General features: G+C 47.3%; 1 long non-coding RNA gene across 2 annotated transcripts; it reads right to left on the bottom strand.

The window, feature by feature from the left end:
• Positions 1 to 6565: 6565 nt before the first annotated feature.
• On the bottom strand, positions 6566 to 18749 carry LOC120410870. 2 transcript variants are annotated; one of them, XR_005603203.1, is made up of 3 exons: positions 18702 to 18749; positions 11340 to 11592; positions 6566 to 8262 (listed from the first exon to the last, which is right to left on the bottom strand). It is a non-coding gene; the product is annotated as an uncharacterized LOC120410870 (long non-coding RNA). The 2 variants fall into 2 exon arrangements; XR_005603202.1 differs by lacking the exon at positions 18702 to 18749 and having other exon boundaries at positions 11340 to 18265.
• Positions 18750 to 23316: the final 4567 nt, after the last annotated feature.

Here is a 23316-nt window from a genome sequence, read left to right as displayed (position 1 = left end):
GCTCCTCGGTCTCGGCTCTGGGGGAAAAAGTGCTTCGTAATGCCCCCTAGGAAAACTGCCATTCCCAGGGCTAAAGCCGGGCGCCGGAGGACAGGAGGGATGCTGCTCGGCAAGGGGCGGGGAGGGGCGATCCGACCGGCGGGAATAGATTCGCTCTTTAAGGGGTAAATTCTCAGTTGGGAGGGTACAACTTCCCTCCTCCCTACTCAAAAAGGTTGGGGTACTTGTGATTTTTGGAGGCGGCAGCTGGAGTTGAAGAGACACCGTCCTCCGGGAGAGCAGGGGGTGGGTAGCAGAGAAAAGCCTGAGAACCCTCCCAGGACTGGAAATATGACATAGCTTTTTCCGGCTTCTTGCCCAGCGACACCCGAAAGCCGAGCCAAGGAGCGAGTGAGCCCCGCAGCGCTTGTTCTGCCGGGACGGGGAGGTGGGGTCCCGAATGTGGGGAGCATCAGAACAAAGTGAATATGCGTGTCAGTGACGGAGAAGGAGGGTTTCCGAGCTCGGCGGTCCTCAGCAGGGCAGGGGCGGGGGCTGCGTGGGGCAGGGCGCAGGCGTGGAGTGGATGTACAATGGGAGCTGGCCAGGGGAGGGTGGTTCAGCATCCTCAGCACTAACCTGCCGCCAGGGCAGCTGCTGCTCTGCCCATAGCACGCTCCTGGTTGGTACCCCGAGGCGGAGCTCCGGCAGCGGAGGTTGCGCCGGCTGCGTGCCAGGGCACTGGCCCCACCGAGGGGGAGATGCTGCGTGGGGCGACCCTGGGAAGGCTGGTGCTGAGTGGGGTGTTACATTAAAAGGTGCTTTGAAGGGAAAATAATAATAATGCTGAATGTGGCTTTTCTTTCCAATCTGCTTTCTGTGCTCTTCTGCATAGGAAACTTGCCCAGTCTAGATCGTTCGTGTCAGAAAACCACCTTGACACTAGATCATATTTTTTTATATCTGATGCCTTAAGAAACCGAAGGAAAAATGATTGTTGTTCAGTCTGAGACACTATGGTTTATATGGAAAGAATTCCTTAATACCTAATCTAAAATAAAATTCAATCTGCATAAAGTGTTAACTAAAGTCCAGGGATCCTTTGGAATGAATAGGTAGAGCTATGCTTAAGGTACTGGGCTGGGACTGATGAGCGGCACACAGTTTGTAGCTGCAGAACTGAGTGACCCCAAAAACGTGTCGGTACTTCTTCGTCCCATCTGGAAGAGAATATTATAGGTTTTCGTTGCCTTGTCTGTGAGCAGTGCTCTGGGTACCGGGGCAGGTGTCCAAGAAGCCAGCAGGAAGACTGGGTGACGTGCCCAGGGCTGCCCAGGTGAATCCTTGCCCTCCCCAATATCCTTCTTCCGCAGCCCCGTGGAAGATCACCCGCTGCCTCTCTGCTGTGGGCCTGCTCGGAGCAGGTTAAAATGGCGGCGGCCACCCTGTCCCTCGAGGGCAGGGGCTTCTGCGTCCGGCTGTCCAGGGGCTGCGGGGTGACCGGGGGCGGGTGGGAGCCTGGGCACGGCCGCTACCGCCCGAGTGAGGGAGGCTGGGTGTCCTGCCGGGAGCCAATGCCTCTTTGGCCCGGGGTGCTGTAGCCCCTGCTCGAAACGGCGGGGTGACAGGGGTTCCTCACGCCTGGCAGCCCTTCTCTGCTCTGTGCTTTCCACCGCCGGGACTGACCGGCTGTAGGTGGGAGACTCTCACTCGCTTCTTTGCGGGAAATGCGATGAAACGCAGTGCAGCAGCGGGGTCACCCCCCAGCCTCCCGGGGGGCCCGGGAGCAGCTTTCCCGATGGCACGGTCGGATCAGCAGCGAGCTCTCTCCAGGCTGGTCTCCGGGGTATTTATGTGCATCGGTGGGTTTAAATTGAATAGAGAACAGCCAGGGAAGGATGTTCTTGGATTTTGGGCAGAGATAATCGGAAATGTGTGACTGAATAGCCTGAGCAATACTTACTCCTGACGTGTCTCCCCTCCGCCCAAATCTATGTTACTGTGTGCCCCCAAGTTAATAAAAAATTTCGAGATGTATATGTCGAGAAGTGGTTTTAGCCGGTGTCCCCTTTGACCCTCCCCCCCCAAGCCTGTCCTCCCCGTCTCTGCTGGGACTGGCGGACGTGACTTTTTGCGTCAGCCTTTCACGGAGGGGAAGGCAGTGGCTTCAAGCACACCTTCCCCGACGGAAGGGGGGCCGCCCTCTGCATCCCTGTGTCACCGAGGGGGAAGATCCTCAGTCTTTAAGCTTTCCTTTTGGTCAGAGCCTGCGAGCAAAGCGGCGGTACCGACTGTCAGCGGCGTCCTCTCAAGAGCCACGAGCCAGAGACCCTCGGAACCCCCAAACAATCCGTTTGCGGGAGCCGGTTTCACCCGGCAGCAGCTGTCGGGCTCAGCCGGCTGCGGTGCACTGGCCTTTCCTGAGCACCGAAAATGAGTCCCCGGCACCGAAACCCTTTCTTCCTGCCGGCGGTAGCGCGGCTGAGGCTGCCCGTGCCGCTCGGCGGCCGCACGGGTGCTCGCCGCGCCGTCGAGGTAGCGGGGGCGGAGCGGAGCCCGGGCGAGCCTCCCCCGGCCCGGGGAGCCGCTCCGCCGCCGGAGAGGGGAGGAGAGGCAGGCTGGGGCTTTACCCCACCGGCTGTGGTGCCAAGAGCCATTCATTCAGCTAGTCCAGGATTTAAAGAAGACCCCTTACCCCACCGGCTCCCGTAATAAAGGGTGCAAGTGGAAAACATTTTTTTCTTTTTTTCTTTTTCTTTTTTTTGTGTATGTGTGAGATTTCGGGGGAGGAGATTGGTGGTTGTTAGTTTGTTATGTTGTCTTCCTGTAAAAGTTTACCTTTCAGTAAGGTTGTCTGCGCATGAACAGGGAAACACGGGGAAGAAGGGATCTGATCAGAGAATTCAGACAGAGATTCAACCGGGGAACACCAAAACTACCCTTTCACTTGTTCCAAACACTGCTATAAATGTCCTAAGTGAATCACTTTGTGTTTGGGGATAGGCAGCAAGAAATCCTTAGCTTTGCTCATTCTTGGTGTCTGAAACATCTTGCGCGTGAAGGTGACCTCCATACTTCTCTAGGGCTGGTGAGACAGCCCCTTTTCCTTCAGAACAGGAAGGTTTTAATTTTCTCCTCTCAGAGCATAGCCTCCCTTTTGTTTGAATTTTTCAAAATAATTTAGAGATGTGTTAAAGGTGTATCTGCTGTGAATAGAAAACCAAGTAACAGAATTTTGTGCTGGAGGGCTGTATAAACCCAGATGGCCATCACCCCAAACTTGTTCTGAGATATGATGGGAATTCACAGTGGTGGAACAAACCAGTTTGTTTCTAGCACTGTGCGATAGTGGCTTTTGTACTTTTGTAAATCGCTATAGATTTTAATTGGGCAAAATGCTCACAAAGATGTAGCAACTCCTGGCAAAGGTGTTACTTCTTAGCATATCAGTGTTTGAGGAAGGCAGGGCTCTGCTATTTGTTGAAGTAGTAGCAGGGTGATTCTTTAAAACATTTGACTTGTTACATTCTTGCAAAATGATACATACATTCGAGTTTGCACCATGACAGTGGCTTATCCCTGTCATCTGATTACTCTCTGTGTCTCAAGATGTGTGAAAGGCTCACCTACCTCCCAGGTGAAGTGAGTAAGCAGGAGTTTCACAGTCGGTGTCTGATGCTGAGCCCAGGCACCGTACCTAGTTTCATGCAGTGCCACAAAGACTATTTTGGTTTGCCCTAAGGAACTTCCATTCTCAATTAGCCACCCACCCGCTGTTCTGCTAGTTCCTTATGGCAGAGATCCCTGCCCATGGAGCTTCTGGTGACAATACACTAAAGAGAAGAGCACTGTTTTAAAGCTCTGATGCTTTGAGACTTTTCTCCCCATCTGTTCACTTCTGAGCAGAGGGATGTGTCCTTTGCAAGAATGCAGGGCTGCTAGATCCAGGCTTTGCCTGGGGAAGCTTTCCATTCCCAGGAAGGGTTTAGCTGGAGTCTCAGAAGTTGTGTACAGATTTAGCCAGGCTTCAGCTGAAAAGCTGGATAGATAATGCCATTGTCAAGCCTCCAGTGGAGCAGTTTGGCCACCTGCTACACCCTTTGGATGGAAACAGGATGTTTATTGGAGGGCTTTCCAGGAAGGGAATGTACTTTCAGGTACCCCATCTGAACAGGGCTCTCAAGGAGTTAACAGTGTATACCTTTTTCCTGATCAGCTGCAGCTAGGATTTAGATTTTTTTTTTATGTGTTTCATCCTCTTTCTTAGCACTTAGTTTGTTGTAATGGCCAGAACATGTCCTATCCAGTCTGTGCTGAGATGAATTCTGAGGACTGGATGTGGAGCAGTGGCAGGATATAGCCCTAAAACCCAGCAGCTTGTGCTTCCTGCAGGGAAGCGGCTGTCTATGGCAGCCCTTCTAGAGGCAATGTACACCCTCTGCTGCAGTGGAGCGAGCGCAGTGATGATCAGCAGGTCTAGGGAAAAAATTCTATTGTGCCTTGGTTTTTAGTAAATATGCTATGAGCTACCAGTGGTATTAGGTCTAATCATAGCCTCAAAGCTGTGGCTGGATTTATGTTGATCACTTTAAAACAAATCTCACAGATATATTTAGTAGAAGAATGTGTAAAACCCCAACCCCCAAATGGTATTATGTAACCAATACAGTATTTAAGTGCCCCCTGTGTAAACTAAGTGAAAAGCCTGCTGTTTGCTTTCTTTGCCTCTGTTGTGTATTGGTCAGCCGAAGTCGGGTGCTCTGTTTGCTGTTCTGATTACTATTTTAAAAGGAAAGATCTGTAGGATCATGTTATCCAGAAATTGAAAAAGACTTAAACCCCTCTCACTGAGCTTAAGAGAGGGATCTGGGGCTGAGTGAGAGCCCTCTCGTGGGCTGCCCAGGGGTGTCTATTGCCAGGGGAGCTTGTGCCATTTGAAAGCACATGCACATCAAGGATACAGCCCCACACAATGTACTTTGACTCTTTATTTTGGCATGTGTAGTGTAGCCGTTCTCAGCAGCCTCTGCAATCTCAGCCACAGGGTTCAGCTGAGCTCAGCAAAGATGAAGATGTGTTAGTGTAGGGTCAAGGAGATGGTGGGAGCTATTGGGCCAACTGGGAACGTTGCTGCTGCTCTATCTAGAGCTGATATCTGGTGAAAACGAGAGGTGGATTTCCTCTTGCTTTGAACCAAAAGGAGTTTGTAGGCTTCCCCCCTAATTTAAAGGAGTTTGTAGGCTTTCCCCCTAATTTACTGTTATTGATCTGCCATCAGCTCCTTGCCCAGTTAAATCCTTTATTCAAGGTGTTGGATCTTAGGAGCACAGTGGTTTCCCATTATTGTTATAATCTTTTGCCAAAGAGAGATTCCCCCTTCTCAGTAATGCACCAAAGTGGAAGTAATCGCTCTTTTTTCTTCTTGCATTTGTCCTTTCCTGTTTCATTCACCGATTGAAAAATGGCTAAAGAGCAGCCCCCATTTCACCTCCCCTTTTCCCTGATTGACTCAGCAGCTCCTGGGACAGAGAGAGGAAAGGGGCCTCGAGGTCACAACCTTCACAATCTTCAAAGCCCCTGCCGCTTCCAGCAGCTGTCACAGCTCTCACTGACCATATCCCCAGAAGGTCAGCAAAAAAATAAACACTGGGGCCCGACAGGTCCCCTTCTCATGCAAACTGGCCATTTCCCTCCCCAGCTCCCATTCCATGCATAGATTACACATTGGAGACCCCCTTGGATTTGCACAGAGCTATGCAAGAGCAAAATGCCACAGAAAATAAAAGCAGAAGGGCTTCCTGGGCAGGCAGGGTGGGAAAAAGAAAAGCAGCTTCCTGAGCTCTCCATGCCCACCCACAGGCTGCTGCAGCCATTTTGTGTGCGCAAAGCCTGAAGGTGAAGCTGGGGAGGGGGCTGACTTTTCCCTGGGAGAAAGACTGCAGGGAAGGATTCAGCTTTTGTATCTGCTTGTGCATGTGAGGGATGGAAGATAGAGAGAACCCAAAATAGGAAATGAAGCATAGACTGTAAAAGCCTTTTCATCAGGATTAGATTGCATCCCTCTCCGACAGCCAGCCTGCTTTCTGCACTCACCTTCCTCTGCAAAAAGTCATGATGAAGCAGAAATAGTGCCAGGGAGAAGCACAGGTTCAAAAGGCCAGAGCGGAAAGGTCCTTTGCTAAAGGAAATACGCCTCCCCAGCCCTCTTTTATAGAAGTATCCATTTCACCATGGCCACTAATAATCAAAGGGCTATTTCCTGGCCTTCACAGCACAGCTCCCAGATGCAAAGCACTGTTCTCATCTCCATTATTGCAAACCCTTCCCCTCCCGCCCCACACTCACTTCTCTACCCGTGCTCCCGCATGGCTGAACCCAGCACTAGGGCACGACTCGAGTTTTTCAGGCTCGTTTCCTATTCGCATTTTCGGCTTCTCCCCACAAGACCAAACGGGTGAGCAGCACACCAGATCGCAGGGCAAAAACTCGTCGAGGGGATTTTTATCTGCGAGGGGCTGCCAGAGAGGCAGGAGGGGCTGCTGACCTGCAAGAAAACCCCCAGGAATAAAAAGCAGGGACAGGGGACTCAGGGCTCACTTTATTTATTTGGTGTTGGCCGGGTACAGCAGAGGGGCTGCGCCAGGCTCCGGCCGGGGCCGGCGGGGCGGGGAGCGGCGGCGGGCCCGGGGCAAGCGGTGCGCGGAGGCGCTCACCTTGCCCTGCCCCTGCGCGCACGCTCTCCGCCGCTGCGTGTTTAAACAAAGAAAGTTGCACAACCAAAGTCCGTCCATCAGTGTCGTGTGTATCCCCTCCGCCCCGTTAAGGTGGCTCTCGGGGGGCGGCGGGACATCCCGTCCCCGCACGCTGTCACCGGCTCGTCCCCGGCTCTCGCCGCTCCCCGGCGCACTGACGCCCTTTCATTATTGCACTGCTCGCTGCGACCGTGACAGTAGTGCAACAGGGAAAGAGGGGCAGCCCGGCCGGTGGTCCCAGCGCTGGCAGAGCAGCTGCGGCGGCTGCCGGGCTGGGGGCACGGAGGGAGAGCCCGAGTGGGGTGGAAAGATCCTGGCTTTGTCCCCGAGCTGGCCGCCTCCCATTAGAATGATGCTGGGGGGCAGCTCGGGGGGGGGGGAGGGGAGTTAAACCGAGGGCAGCGGCAGCGGTACAACGGAGAGGCAGCGGGCACGGCCCCCGTCGTATGGCTCCGGGCCCTGCCCCGCACCCCGCCGGGCCGGCGAGGCGAGCCCGGCCGCCCCGGGGAGACGCGCGGCAGCGGCCCCGCGGCGCCCGAGGACCGGCACGGAAAACCCCGCGGCAGCGGCTGCTCCGCCGCGCCCTGATCCGGCCCTCAGTCCCCTCCCACCACCCCTTTCCCTGGGCCCCTGAGGTCCCGAAAGGGACCGCGGGGACCACCTGAAATGGAAAGCAGGGCCACCCACTCGGCCATCCCGGCTGCTGTCAGCCCCCAGCTGATCCTCACAAAGCGGAGAGGAGATTTAACACCCCCATCCCTGCTCCGTTCCCACGTACCTCAGAGAGCAGCTCTCGGGAAGGGCCGGAGGCAGCGCCCGGCCCCGCTGCGCCGCCCGACCCTGGAACAGCCGCGGGTGCGGGGCACGGTCGAGGAGCCCGGCGGGCCGCGCTCGTCGGGCAGAGGCATGAGCTTTGTTTCGCGGAGGTTATTGGGATTAGAACCTCGGCCTCTTTGTGCTGTGCTTTGCTTCGTACCACACTGGTTTTCGGGGTAGGATCAGGCACAGAAGCAGCAAGTACTGCTATGTATCTCCTCCCATCCTTTGGTGGGTGTTTACATCAGTATGTAATATAGACACCCTTCAAACGTCTCAGAACTCATACTATTTTAAAAAAGAGCCATGATGGGTTTCTCTGGTTTCAATCATTGCTTGTGTTTTAAACGCGAGGCCGTTTTGAATCCTGTGTGATAGCATCAAAAATATGCCCATTACTCACAACCTGAGTCACCAGAATAGCACGATTATTTGACACAAATAACATCTCTGTACAATTACTCGCCTATCTAATAACGCTCAGCATTTCACAACTTTTCCCTTAACTTGGTGGGCACATGGAATTATTTTTTCCTGCTGTGGCTTTCTTCTCTCCATGAAGAATAACCCTCAAAAGAAAAGACCCTATAAGCAATATTGCACTACTACCCTGATCACAAAAGCAGAGGCAATATTGATAGGGTCTCATCCTTAAGGTTAGGAAGCTGGATAATGTGTCTTGCAGCAGGTGACTGGAGGGAGCTTCATTCCATGCCTGCAAATGGGGAAGGGGTAAAAAGTTAGAAAGCAGTGCACTGCCCCTATGGATCACAGCACTATGTGCTCCTGGGAGAGTGGGGATGCAGGAATAGAGTAAATCTCTGACCCACAGAATCCATGCATGGGTGCTACACCTTTCTCCCAGGACACATTTAACTCCAGTATGGATTTTTTCCAAGTTTCTATACCTCCATCCCCAGTTCTCACTTTCTTCTGTGTAAAATTCTCTCCTTTATTAATAGCCTCAGTCAATTAGCTGCCTAGCTGTCAGAGGCTGGGAAGTGCTATTTATTTGATTAACTGATAGATGTATTTTGAGCCTCTTAGTAACAGGCATCAAGCCCTCAGAGAATTTCCTTTCCAGGACTGTCCTACTTGGAGAGCCCAGTGTTTTAAATATCCCTCCCTTCATTGGAAATCACGGGATTAAGTACACACCAAAAATTAGAAAGCAAAACAGGATCTCCAGGGCTGGCTCTCCAGCACTAACTTCACATTTATGCACACAGGTTAAACAGTGTTTGGAGACGCACGAGTGTTTTGCCCTAGCTTGTTTTGTTTGGCTTTTTCTTCTCTTCCCCCTCCCCAGCACCTTTTCTGTCCAAGGCTGGAAGGCACAATCTTCAGCTGGGGCTGGCTTAGTGTTGAACACACTAACAGCCACAGAAATTATTCCCAGGGAAGGGCTGAGACACCTCCAGCTTCAGGGCTGCTTTGCCAACTAGACTCTTCCTCTGCACTCTGGCTCCCAATTAACCTGCCCCAGCGCATTTCTCACGTAGGAACACTTGAGAGTCCAGAGGAAGGGGAAGGAAATTTCATTCCCAGGCCATCCCAAAGCAGGTCATGATTTTGACACATTAAGCTTCTCTTTTCTCACTCTGCTTTCCAGTGCATTAAATAGGAGTGTAATGAAGGGACAATCCCCTAATTCATGGATTCCTGGCTAATTTATCCATGCCACATTGATCTGGTCTTTGCCATTAGAGGTCCCTGGCTTTTGGCATGCTGGTGTGAGGCAGCCCTGCATCCTCTTTGATGCTGCCTGACTTGCCAAAGAAAAAGGAACTGGGCAAGCTCCATTCAGTGTTTGGTTTTTTCCTAATGCCCAATAAACAAAATCTCTAATCTGTCCCAATCCCTCCTTCTTCCCATCCTTTGTGATGCTTGTGGAAGAAAGCAGGGATCTTTTTTCTGCATTATTTATTTATATTAAATCTTTGCTCACTCAAATTAAAAGGCTATATTCACAGAGATTGCTGAAAGCAGCTCAGAATTGAGTTTTATCAAACTTCTATATTCTCGTTACCTTGGTAAAACCTCAGGTTTAATCCTGCCACTGCTTCTCAACAATCCCTGCAACCTAGACATCCAGTTGGACTGAGAACATAAAAAATGATGCAACTAGGCTCAGCCTTACCTTTCCATCTATTCTCGTCCAGTCTATTTTGTTTATTGTTTACCATGTCTTTTCCACTCTTCAGCCTCGATGTTATCTCAAACAAGACTTAGACATAATACACACAATTTAACTTCTCCAGTGGCCCAAGAGGCAAACCCACTGGCAAGTTTACAGTGGAAACACACAATCTGCACATGAAGTGATGTTACTGATGCATGGAGAGTGTGGGGGAAAGCACAATTTGACGACTTCCTTACAACTTAAATACTTCAGTAGTTGCAGAAGCTACAACTGGCAGGGGAGGGTAAGGGATGTAATTAGAAACATCAGCCACAAGTTCCAAGCAAAGGCAATTAAGTTACTTTATGTTTCTGGATCTGTGCTGAGAGCCTAGATGTGTCTCAAAAACGTCCTTATCTCTAAGTGGTGTATTGGCACAGGCCTCCCCACACATTGCCTTTTTTGGTTGGTTGGTTTTTGTTTGGTTTTTTTTAACAAAACAGGAAAAATAAAGACTGAATCAGCCTCCAGTAGTATTCCAATAGCATTCCACCTAGTTTGCAAATGATATGCAAAGCCTGGGTTGCACTATGTCCTATAGCAGGGAGACTCTGGAATGTATATGGGGGTTATTTTAAAATAAACGTTTAAACACGAGATTATGAAATGCATGCTATTTATACACTGTGAGGCTCAGCATCTCTAGATATGTTTAGAAACCTCTCTTGCCTTTAATCACAGTTATAGAAACTAAATGGAAATGTCACCCAGACTAGTATGGAAATAACACTTTATATGTTGCTCAATAATGGAAGCTCTTTTTTTGGCAGTGCGTGTGAGGGAATCCACAGTAGTGGAGCCTTTGCTATGTGTTTAAGTCCCCTTCTTCTGGTCTTAGGAGACAAATAGACTGAAGTGTCCTCACGATGAAGCCTTGGGATAAATAAAGTAGTGAGCTGAGTCTCTGGAGCTGAGAGGCCTGTGCTCTTCATGAGATCAGACCTTGCCTTCCCTGGTTTAGCTTAGGGAGCCATTTCTCCTTCCCTTTGTTGCTATTTTGCTTGTTTGTTTCTCTTGTGGTTAAAGATGCCACTCAGGGCAAGCGGTTTTTTTAAATTTTCATCTCAGTTACAATCTCACAAAACATAGAACGGCACAGTCCAGCCTTGTTTTCCCAGTCACAGCGAGTCCTCTAGCCAGACGAAAGGAGACCATTTAAAAGCCATCTTGCAATTAAATACCTTCTATAGTCTACAATATTTTCTGCAGCGGAATTGACACTATTACCAAAGGTCAAAGCAAACACTTTGGAAACAGCTGTAGGCTGAAAGTTGATTTAGAGTTTTCCATCCTATTTAATAATTTTATCATTGTTTTAAAACTGGGAAGTGTTGCCTTTTTAATTCTTTTTTTTTTTTTTTTTTTTTTTTTTTTTTTTTTTTAAGAGAGAGAAAATTCTTAGCATTCCAGTCCTGGCTCCTTAAGTCTATCTAGCAAGTTTGTACAAATCTGTCCAGAGAAAAAGGGGATTCTTGCTTCCATGCAAGAGTCAACTTGTCCAGGTGTGAGACTCCAGAGAGTAAGGGTTGATAATCCTCTCTGAAAACATCACCTTCCCAAGTGTGTTTCACCCACCAAGCTCAGGGATTCTGTCACCCACAGACACTTACCAATATGTTCCCCTTCTCCTGAAATCAGGAGGGATTACACTCCAGAATGTCCTGCCATTTGATTCTTGCTTATAATATTTAGTTTGTGGGTTTCAATAACCCTTTTCTCAGCAGCAATATTTCCTCGGCTGGCAGAACCCAGATCTGCGTCAGTGAGCTCCATTAAAAGGAATGACAGAGCTCCTTAAACAGCCCAGACTTTGTAACCCCACAATACGGCTTTTCTGCATGGTGTTTACCAGCGCTCTGCTGTCTGATGGAAAAAAAAAAAAAAAAAAAAAAGACGACTTATGGTACTAAATGCAGGAGGAAAATAGGGCTAAATACTATCACCCTGGAAGTGCCGATCCCACCGCTGGCCCTGCATGTACAGGGCAAGTGAAAGGCCTTGGCTTGGGGAACAGAACATGTGGGGCTGATCCTGAGGTCCCCCAAATAACTCTTTCCCCCACGGCAAGGGCCAGACTCCACTCACCACACACCCGGCTGCCCCCAACCCGCCCATGCCTGCAGGGTCAGGGTGTGGTTTCTCCACGGAGCCCCAAGCCCGAGTCTCCGCAGCCGGGGCCAGTGGCACGGCACGAGGGGAAGCGGCACCTCCTGCCCCCGCCCGGCCTCCTCTCTTCCCCAAACCACCCAAGAGCGGCCAGAGCAGGAGCGACCTTAACACAGATCTAGCACTCAATGCAATGACTCAAAAAGTCCCCCTGAAAAAAAAAAAAATCCCTCTGAAAACTTAAACCATCTGATTTCACTTTCCGCTCCAATTGGTTGTGTAGCCAGGGCGCAGGTCTGGCCTCCTCCACCACACTAATACCCTATGTGTGCTGCCTCCACAGAGGAGGGGTTCTTTTAACAAGTTTATGCAACAACAGGATGGAGGCTCTGCCGGAGCCCTTCCCCCCGCAGCCCGACCTGATTCCCCGCATTCCTCCCGCGCCCTCCCCCTCCGACCCAACTGGAGACAAACTCTGGCATCTCCACACACATGCAAATGGTTTCCCTTGCACAAATACAGACTCCTGAAGGGGCCTTTGCTTCCGAATCCCCCCTCTCTTTTTTTTTTTTTTCTTTCCTCCAGTGCTTTTTTTTTTTTTTTCGCTGTTACATTCCTCAGCCAGGCAGGGTTAAAAAAAAAAAAAGAAAAAGTGGGGAAGGGAGGGTTTGGAATGTGTAACCTCCATCCCAGGCCCAAATCTGCAGGGAACCTCGTCCTCTTCCCCCACACCCCTGGGGCCTGCCTTCCAGAGAGCTGGCGCTCAGCAAAGGGCGTTTGCGGGCTCCATTGCCCCAGCCAGAGCCAGGAGCCCTCAGAAAGTTGTCCCTCTCCCTCTGCGAATGGGATATGGTCCTTGTCATCACACAGGCCTTTCCCTGTATCACAGGCCTCAAATTCCCCCCACACCCAGGGGAGGTTTTGAAGTGTAATGACCATATTATTTTTAAAGACATAAGTTCATACAGAAAAACAACCATGCATCTATTCCCCCTGTGATTTCTCCACCTCCAAACAAGGCAAGCTCGCATGTCTGAGAGGCCATCTTACAGCCCAGCATCAGCCCCACCAAGGCTTTCACTAGCACTTATTTCCACTTGCTGATGGGCTCCACGAGCGCACACACACACAGAGAACAAAGCATTGCCCTCCTCCACGGTGGCTTCCAGCTCCTCGCTGGTCCACCCTTCTTCCCTTCCTCCTTGGCCAGGGGCACCAAAAGGCCCTTCGCACTCCCATCCTGGTCACTCTTGTGCTTCTATTGATGGCATGGGGGGAAGACACCCCCCTAGCAAAGCCCTTAGAGATTTCACTCTCTCCTACCTCTTCATTAACCAAGAATTAGAAGGAAGAAGAGGGGAAAGTCCCAAAGCTAAATAGGCCTCTCCGTTCCTTAGCACACACAAAAATAGCAACCATGCTACAATGCAGAGATGGATGAAAAGAAAATCTCCAGAGAAAGGGAGCCATGCCGGCTCGGGTTACCTCCACTGAGGCCTGGGTGTGCACCGCATGGGCCACCAGCACCGTGCCCCTCCGGTTCAAGCATGGAGGCTTAGCCTTCTGTTCTGGGCATGAAAGGGACACAGCCTTCAGCTCACCCCAGAAACAGAAGGGCTGAAAAGGTGTCTTTTGTCTGCTCCCTCGTTCATTGGAGAACTGGAGTGAGTTATTGAGGATTCAGCTTCTCCTCAACCCTCTAAAATGGGACACGCTCCCCCCCTTAGGATGTGGTCCTCCATTTTCTGCCTCCCCATGGCTAACTCACCAGCACATCCTGGCCTGGCTTGGGATGTGCTGTGCAATCTGAAAGCACTCGTTTACCTAGATTTGATTTCCAATATGACGGCTCTCCCCACCCCCACCCTTTGCTCCCAAGGTAACAGCTCAAGGCTTCAGGAAAAAAAAGAGAGAGAGAGAGAGAGGAAGGTCCCATCCCCCAGCTCTCCAAACCCCTTTCTTAGCAGCTGCAAGCGAAAATACCACATCTGCCTCCAACTACACCACGAGTGACAGTCACCAACATATTGTTATTTAAAGATCAATTCTGAATGCAGTGTTCCTGTTCCTAGGCCTACATCATCCTTGCATCTCTCAGCCTCGCTCCACGTTGCTATTGGGAAGGGCAGGGACAGATTGTCTTTCAAATCCTATTGATTATTGTTTAGGTATCTTGCACTATTTTTTTTAAAATGAAAATGAAGGTACCAATATTCCTTTAATCTTAACAGTAATTTCTCTAAAAGTGAAATACGATGGAACTTGAAAAATACATCAATAGGAAGCAAAAATTAAATTGTCTGTAAATACACGTGTATATATTCAAGTCACTGAATTCTATATACAACAGTAACACCCTTACGTTCATAAACCCCTAATTTTTAGAGCAAAGGAAGAAAATATTCAAAGCTGGTCACAATATTTTTAAAGGTGGTGATTGCTCTGAAGGAGGACAAGAGGGCTTTAAAATGTGAATAGGCCAGCTTTTTATTTTACAACTTGGACACACAAACCCAAGCTAGTGGCAGAAAGGGCAATCCATTTTGTACACTGAAGCAGTCAAAACGGGGAACAAAACCCAAGGAACTTCCATACAGACCACTCAACCCAAACACAAAATAAACAAACAAACACAAGGGTAGGGATTTTTTTAAAGCAATTTCTACATGATCTTGGTATTTTAATGCTCATTTGAGCCTTTGTGGTGGAGGGAAGAAATCAGAGTAGGGGGCTGGTTCCCTACTAAAATGCATTAAATAACTACAGAATGCCATAATGTCAGGGGCTGGGTGTGCAACAGTAACTGATCATAAAGGATGTATTAGGACTGGAACCAAATGCTTTGACAATATTATTGCACTGCTTTATTTGTGCAGACAGTAGTGCAACATTGTCAGAGCCAGCGATACCAGCAGCCACTGTCACGTTCTGCACAGCTGTCCCTGCATCCTTTTGTAGGGGACTGTTACACTACAGTGTTAACCACAATAACGTTTTTATGTTTAGCCCCAATAAAACTCTGCATGACAAAGTTTATTTGCAATCGTAATTAGACAAAGTAAAAAAAAAAAAAAGAAAACAACAAAAAGTTAGTTTAAAAAATGACAGAAAGAGAGGAAAAAAGGGGAGAGGGATAGAAAAAGACCACTGTTAGTATGGCTTGTTAAACAAACCATTCCAGTCTTCTGCTACATGCCCAGTATATCTAGGCACGGTACGTTATAAAGGTTTTATACAACAAAATATTTTTCTACAGTAATGGAGAATAAAACAAGAGGGGGCATAATTCAGCATCCCCAAACGTATGTGTTTCCATAAAACCCAAATTGGTCAGTCAATGAATCTGAACTAGACAATTTAAATAAATCACAGAAAGTGCCAACCCTTTCCTGTGCCTTCAGAAGTTTTCTTAATTGTGCTGTGATTTTATCATGGTTGACCAGTACAGATGAAAAAGCCTGGGGGGTGTGGTGTATATATAGAATGGTATAAATACACAGTGCTTTGATTTGCTATGGAAAATGTTACAGAAATGATGAGACCTGTGTACAAAAATACCTAGTGCCTGTGCTCCAATCTCACACGTATCTGTGTGTGTGACCACTCAAAAATTACAGCATAAACACCACAGATTCTTAGAAACAAATCAACAGCATTAAATCCCTACATAGACATTAATAGGGACCACCTTAAATACATAGGATAAAATTTCTCTAAGGGGAGAAAGTATAAAGAAATCATCAAAAATTTCAGTGTAGATATTCTATGGAAGAGTGTAGAAATTAGTAATTAATTACTCACAAGCTATTGGTAAACAAAGCAGGTAATGGGACACCTTGAAAGCTCCCAGAAATGTTTGGAGCTTACATCTGAAATAGGATGTGTTTAAATTATTCCAACCCATTTCTATAGACAGACACATAAGAATGTATAACCCAGAATCTCACTCCTTATTTAAAACCACTCCCACATGTATAAAACCTTATTTCACACACGTGCATAAATACACTGGAGGAGGCATCTATTTTAGGGTTGTTTGCCCACTCTGAAGAGGGTGGGCTGCTAAAGGGGGTCATGTTTCTGCCAGCCAATGCCCTTTTAATATTGCACTGCTCATCATAATTGCCAGTAGTACAACAGAAAAAGGGCTCTGGACAACAGCATACTTCAGAGACTTTCCAAAATAAATGATAAATCAGTTAGAAACTTCTCCAAGTGATGGCTTCTGTGCATGTTTTAGTCTAAAACAGATTTGTTACATTAAAAAAAAGGAGTTTCTTCAACAACCACATTGAATCAATGTCATTCTTTAAAATTAGATTTTAATATTTCACAACTGCTTCTTCAATTAACTTCAGCAAGAATTTAGATAAGCTTGCTTTAGGGACTTTTTTTTCCTTATCAATAGTAAATGTACTGCATTAGAGCATGTGAAAGCAAATACCGGAACTGGGATTGTCCTGCTTGCATTTCAGCACCCTAGTATTTTACAAAAGTAAGTGTAATGAACTAAGTCTTAAAGACACAATGGAGGATGAGTTAATAGCCTTTCTCTTGCTTTCATCTGAATCAGCTGTTAAAATAATTGGTATTTATTACATACATGCTTCTAGTACCTTAAATTATTCACTTCCAATTGCTAAGGAAGTCTTGCTATTTTAGAGGCATCTAAACAAGCTTTCAAAACAACTGCCATCCACCAGTGAGAGGTCTTTAAAAATCACCTGCTTGCTTCATGAAAACATTACTATTGTAATTTTTCCCTTTTCAAAAAGAATATATGGGTAGTAAGGAGAAAACATCAGTTAATCATTACAAATCAGACATTTGAAATAATTCTAGCAATAAGTAACATTTAAAAGTCAACTTGTTAGTCTTTAGGCTCAAACTGTTTACCATTTGTTTCTCTAGAGAATTTCAAACTTAAAGCTGGAAAATGTAACTATTTGTTAAATAAGAATCACTTGAGAAATTATAAAATTCTTTTATTTCAAACAATGCAAAGAAATTCTATGCAAAGAAATCCAAACTTGAAAACAACTTTCCATGAATTGTATAGACAAGTAAGAATCGTACCAAGTGCTAAAATGAATTAAAGTGATTCGGTTCTGGGGGGGGTTTGGGCTGAGTGAGAAAATGCACTACGTGAATTCTAGTTGTCACTTTATCATAGTGGTATTAACAAAAAGCCAATTGATTTGGAAACATCCCAACCCAATTAGAATCTTAAATTGTATCATTTTTGTTTTCTCACTTCATTTTAATTTTTCCTCCTTCTTTTTTATTCTTTTTTTCTTAACAATAATTTACCCCTAATCCAGAAATCTAGGCTGGTTTGGAGATGTTTAAAAAAAAAAAAAAGGAAAAAAGAAAGAGAGAGAAAGAAGGAAAGAAAAAGAAAACTAAAAGAATCTGCGTTAAACCTTAGGAAGTTTTCTTAATTCCAGAGCCCCAGGTCTGTGTTCGAGGGTACGAGCTTTCCTTACACAACTCAAAGACCACACACTGGAGGGAAACGGAGTGGAATTGGGGCAAAGTGCAAGAATGCCAAAGAAACACTTTGGGCTGTGCACCCTGGTTTATTGCAAAAACTCTGGACTATTTAAGCAAAGCATTACTTTTACGAGATTTAAATATTAAGCCAATATAAATACTGGCTGGAGATAGCATGTGACTTATTGCCTCGCTCTTTGGGGGTTTTAGCAAAAAAAAAAAAAAAAAAAAAAAAAAAAAAAAGCGCGAGCTTCTAAACCGGGATCTTTTAGCAAAGCAATTCTACGTGGTATCTAGAGAGACAGCAGTTTTGCTACGTTTAAAAATGGGAATAGTATTTTGCAGGAGGAGCGCTGTGGCACAATGAGAGCGGGCAGCAACCGCGAACCCTCCCGTGAAACAGCCCTCGGCGCGGGCTGGGGGTGGGGAGGCAGAGCTCGGCTCCGGCGACAAGAATTTCATTCGTGGGATCCCAGTCAGTTTCTCAGGAGTGTTTGCACAGGTGAAATGTTTGAGAGAAGGAAGGGGGGAAAAAAAAGCTCGCCACTATCTAGAGATTTCCAGCCCAGCCCGCCGGCACTCGTCTCTCTCCCGGCGCTGCTCGGCGCACGGGCGATGCGCTCCGTGCCGTCCCCGCTCCGCTCCCGGCGGGAACAGGCGCCCATTCCCCACTCCTGCCGCTCGCAAGTTTTATCCCCAACCCCGCTGCCGCCCTCGGCGGCTCTGGCCGCCCGCTGCTTTCAGCACCTCATATCGATCGCACGCCAGAACGCAAACCGACCAGCCAAACTTCACTCGGGGAATCGCCACACTTACAATGCGGGAGGAAAGGGCTCCCGCACTGCTCGCTCCGCGCGGAAACCTCTCTGGGAAGCGCACGGCCCCGCCGGGGAGCCTCCGCATGGGAGGTGGGCGAGGGGCGCCGCCGTCAAGCGGCTCCCCCTCCCCCGCCTGGCCCCACGGTCCCCGCCGGGTCCCCCCGCCCCGCGCCCTCGCAGCCAAGGGCGGGGGGCGCCGCTCGGCCCCCGTCCCGCCGCCGCTCGCCCCGCGGGCCATTGTCAGCGCCGCGCCCCCCGGCACCCCGCGCCCCCCCGGGCCCGCGCTCCCGCCATTTCCGCCCGGGCAGGCGGATGCGGCCGCGGGCGGCGGCAGGGCCGGCGGGCCCCGGGCCCCGCGCGGTACCTGGCGGCGAGAGGGACGACGGACGGGTCCCCGCGCCGCGGGGGGGAAAGTTGCCAAAAGAGGCGCAAAAGAGGCGGCGAGAGCGGCGCGGCTCCGCAACCCCCCGCCCGCCTCCCGCCGCCGCCGCCCCGGGCGCGCCTCGGCGCGGGTCCCTGATCGATCCGAACGTGGGCAAATCCTCCGGTACCAACCTCATGGCCTCCCCGCTCCAGCCTCCATCTTTGACTAGTTGACATTCAGCTCCTGCCTGACCAACTCCTCATTAGCATACCTCCCCCGCCATTGGCCCGGCCCTGCGCTAGTCTTTGCCACCGCCTCCGCCATTGGCTCCCGGGGAGGATGTTTAAAAATATTACCCCGGCGCCCATTGGCGGCCCGGTGCTTACGTCACGGCACGCTCTTTATTTTAACAATGAATGCACAAACACATTCTTCCATTCACAAATTTTTTTTTTTTTCAGTAGTTTGCCCGCCTTTTCTCCAACTACATTTTCATTGATTTTTTGTTTCAACTGAGGGGGTCCCGGTTGTAAACAGATAAATCAAAGGCGAACAGAGGGGGGACCTGAGCAAATATTATTTTCTCTCTCTTTCTCTCTTTTGTTCGGCAGTGCTGGTGTTGGGGGAACAAAACTGATCCCCAGGCGTCCCGGATCGGAGAGATGTGGTCGGGGGGGGGGGGGGCGGGGAAATCTGCTCTGCCCGAGAGGTTGCAACTATTTTGTGTCTATTTCGGTTTCAAAGCTGGACCTCTTTCCCGCAATTAGGAAAAGCAACCTCTGCTCGGGCCAAACAAACTGCTAAATTAGTCAAATTTAGAATAGTAATTATTGCTGTGGGTGGGGAGCGTTTGCGGGGGGGCTCGGTGGGTGCGTGCCCGCGGGGGAGGCTGCTCCGCTCCCTCCCGGTGCGGCGGGCAGCGCCCTGGACGGCCACGCTCCCCTCCCGCTCCTCCCGCAGCCGCGGGCTGAGCCAGGCAGGGGATTTAATTGTGACCGACTGAAACACACCAGGTCACTTCAGTGCACTTTCATGACAAGAGCTTTTCCTTTTGTACGCGCGGTTGAGCTGAAATCAGGGGATATCAAAGTTTAAGGGCTAGGGAGGGAAGATCTGTAGCATTTCTCTTGCCCTGCAAATTGTAAAACATAGGAATCGTTGCAACATTAATCAAAAAAGACTGAGAGAGTCATTGACTGTGAGAGTCTCTCTCACAGGGAAAGGTCTTGGTGAGTCTCTTTTTTGGAAAGGTTTCTGCCATATTGTTAACTAACAAACTCATGACTGTGAGGTTGCTTCCCCTTCCAAATACATAGTTCCTCACCTCTTCAACAACTGATTTCAACAGATGTTTGTAAAATGGAAATGTTGCCATACATCAGTGAGACAAACTTATCAGCAAACAAACTAAGCAGTGAGAAAGCACTAAACTTTCATACACTTTTGTGTGCATGAAGGCTTTTTTTTTCTTAAACTGTATAAATAATATAATAAACTGTATTTATTGCCATTTTAGTAAATTACCTGTATTAAAAAAGAAAAAACTAAGTATATTTCTTTCTAAATTCCTGTATTATTTTAATTTTAAAATAGCCTTTCCTTTCATTTTTTCACTACCTTCATACCAAATCCAGTCCAAAAATATAACTTCTGTCTGTGTGAACTAAAATTTTGCATTATACAAGAAGAAGGATATTAGCTATTTTTAAAAATAAACTAAACTTCCTTTGTATCTATTCTTGGGCTTGGGAGTTGGTTCTGATTTGGATATTTTCTCCATATATGTATGCATATATGTGTGTAGCCCCCCACGCACAAACATTGAACCCAAGTTGTAAATGCTGGATCTGGGTACTAATGGGTGGGGACTTGGAGCAGTGGATCTCCGGCAGTGTTTTTGGAGATGGGAGAGAAGGGCAGTGGGCTGTGAAATCACACATTCCTGTCCAATGGAGCTGAAATAATGGTATTGTTCTCTGGAAAAGAGGTTGCTTTTCTCTTCTCCATTCTTCCCCTGATCTGCAGGGACCTGATTGTGCAGTTAATCAGCAAAAAAGCGTTTGATGTAAGGCAGGGCGTGAATTCAAAAGGGCCAGGGGGGATTCAAGAGGGATTCTTCTGTCTGTTAGAAAATGTTTTTCTGATTTCAAAATGGTAGACATTTGAAAAGCTGCACTGGTCTCTCTTCAGAGATCCGAGTTTGTAGTAGGTACCAGCACTAATTATATCGCTTCCTTTGTGGGTTTGACACTTTACTGCTTGGGGAAAAAAAGAGGGGGAAAAAAAAAAAAGTAGATATCTTACAGCAAAAAGAAAGATGTCCTTCCTGGAGCAAAGGTGAGCCCCTGTATCCCTGTAGTTAATTCCTTCAGCTCGCTATCAGTCGCCAGAGAGTCTCCTTATGCCTTGCCACACGTTTAGCATTGCACGATTTAGAGTAAAATAAAGCCCGTGGGGAGCAGGTAAGAACTGAGTTGGTTTTGTAGCTCTTTTTGGTGACCTGTGTCCTGAGCATGACATCCACCTCCCCGAATCTTTAAACACTGAGCCTTTCCTGTCCCACACACTTCTCTGTAAATCTTTTCTTGCCAGCCTTCTCTTGAATGCCAAGAATATTTGAAGCCTGTTTCTTATTTCAGTGTGGTCATTTCCCAAACTTTTTAACAAAATGCTTTCCGCCGATTTCTGCTGTTGTATCTACACAATATCCTGCTATCTTTCCTATGCACAGCGTCTATACGTATGTAAATATGTAAATTCATTGCTATCCCTTTACTTAATATATTATTATAGCTACACAGGAAATGACACATCCTAGAGAAAGGACTGCCTTGGATGTTTACGTGAAAAATGTGTAACTTTGCAGCAAACTCTGAAATGGTCTGTCAGTTTAACTCTGAATCGCAAATAAAGTTAATGAAAGGTCCCCATCGCCCACCCTCGGTCCCCAGCCCCAGATTTGTCACTGTGCCCCACAGCCCTTTCCACGGGCTCCTTCCTGCTCTGTGAAAGGAGGATTGCTCTGTTGTAGTGCTGGATTGATTGATTTAATTTTTGTGTTTCAGGGCTGGGGGACACTGGGGAATTCTTTGGATTTTTTTTGGTGGTGTTTTGCTGCAAATGTGCAGTTGTGCTCTCCCCTCCCTTTGGAAAGGAAGGCTGAGGAAAGACATTTGTGCTGCTGTTAGTTTGCTTTCAAGAAGGGCTCCTTGCAATTGTCCAATGCTGGAGAAGAATGGCGTTTTTATAATTTTTAAACATCAAGGAGGAAAGGGAGAAAAGCTGATTTTTTTTTTCTCCAGACCTTGGGGTGTTTTTGCAGTGTAACTCAATCTGATGTCACTGGGGGTGGAGTCTCCGCTGCGTTTGCTTAAACTGGAGCTGCCTCAGTTCAAGGCCTTGTGGCTGAAAGTTCTTAAATCTGTGGCAGACAGGCATGACTATTCCTTAATGAGACCCCTGCTGCAATAACGCGTTTTTTATTTTAATCAGCTTCTTAATGCTATTAATTACGATTTCTTTCATAATACTCTCCCCATCTGCAAGGTTAATGCAGTCCCACACGAGCAGCACAGTAACACGCTCCACCGTTACCGTCTGTGTGAAAACACATGTACAAACTCATATAAACCCTTCTTAATTAGGTCTTGAACATGCATATGCTTTGTGGGTGTGGGTGACAGGCAGAAACAAAGAGAAGAGAGGAGGGCAAGAAAAATTTCACAGAAGTTTCCGAAGATATTTACAGAAGCAGTTATAAATTAACTTTAAACTTCATCCTTGTGGAAGATTGCTACATATAGGAAGGATAGATTTGGGGTTTGTGTTTTGTGTTTTATTCCCAGCTCCCTAGCTGCAAACATTTGCTTCTGTGGATGAAACTATAAGGTTGGATTCAAAACTAATTGATAAAACTCCATGGGAGACAGGAACAAATAGATTCATAAAATGTTCACAGGGCAGCATTGACTATTCATGTTTAAACTTAAACAGATTGGACTTTTGGTTTGCTTCAGCTTCAAAAAATCAGTACCACTCCTTCAGAGGGGCTGGAAATCAAAGTCTCCTCTGAGCTCAACTAAAATAGTAATTATCTTCTCATTTAGCACAGCTACCTTGACTTTTCTGTTTTAACACACTAACATGAAAAATTAAGCGGACCCTTTATTTAAACACTGATTTGAATGATCCTAAAACTTGCCCCTTAAATATGGGATATTTCACTATCCCCATATTTTTACCCAAGTAGTTTACCAAAAAAAAAAAAAAAAAACAGTTTTCTTTGAATGGACTTTCATTCAGACACATGAGAATAAAACAGTTTAAAATTGTTACATATATGCATATCTCTCTCCAGATATATGTGTTTAGGTATTGCTGAAATTCAAATTGTTTCTCTATTTTCCCCCAGATTCTTATAGTTTTTCAACAAATGCAACTTGTTAAAGGATTTTTAAGGGAACAAACAAACAAAACAAAACAAGACCAAAAGCACTATTCACAACAAAAAAACATCCCCCGAAACATTTTAGTAATTTAAAAGCTGTCAGAAACGATTTCTAAAAGTTTAAAATGCACCCAAACTCACCCCCGCCAACCACATCTTTCTTTAGACCAAACAATCGTTTTAATGTGATAAAAATACAATATTTTCTTCAGGATATTTTCCTATCTTCAGAATTGAAAACAAGAAAGGCAGAGAAATCTCATACCTTTTACTAAAAATAAATAATCTTAACAATTTCCTAGCTAGCAGATGGCCAAAAATACCTTACATGTTTCCATAAACATATCCAATCTATAGCT

Source organism: Corvus cornix, chromosome 15 (assembly GCF_000738735.6).
Source record: "Corvus cornix cornix isolate S_Up_H32 chromosome 15, ASM73873v5, whole genome shotgun sequence".
Lineage (NCBI taxonomy): Eukaryota > Metazoa > Chordata > Aves > Passeriformes > Corvidae > Corvus > Corvus cornix.
The sequence above is the reverse complement of the archived record's forward strand: the minus strand, read 5'-3'. Positions and strand labels throughout refer to the sequence as shown.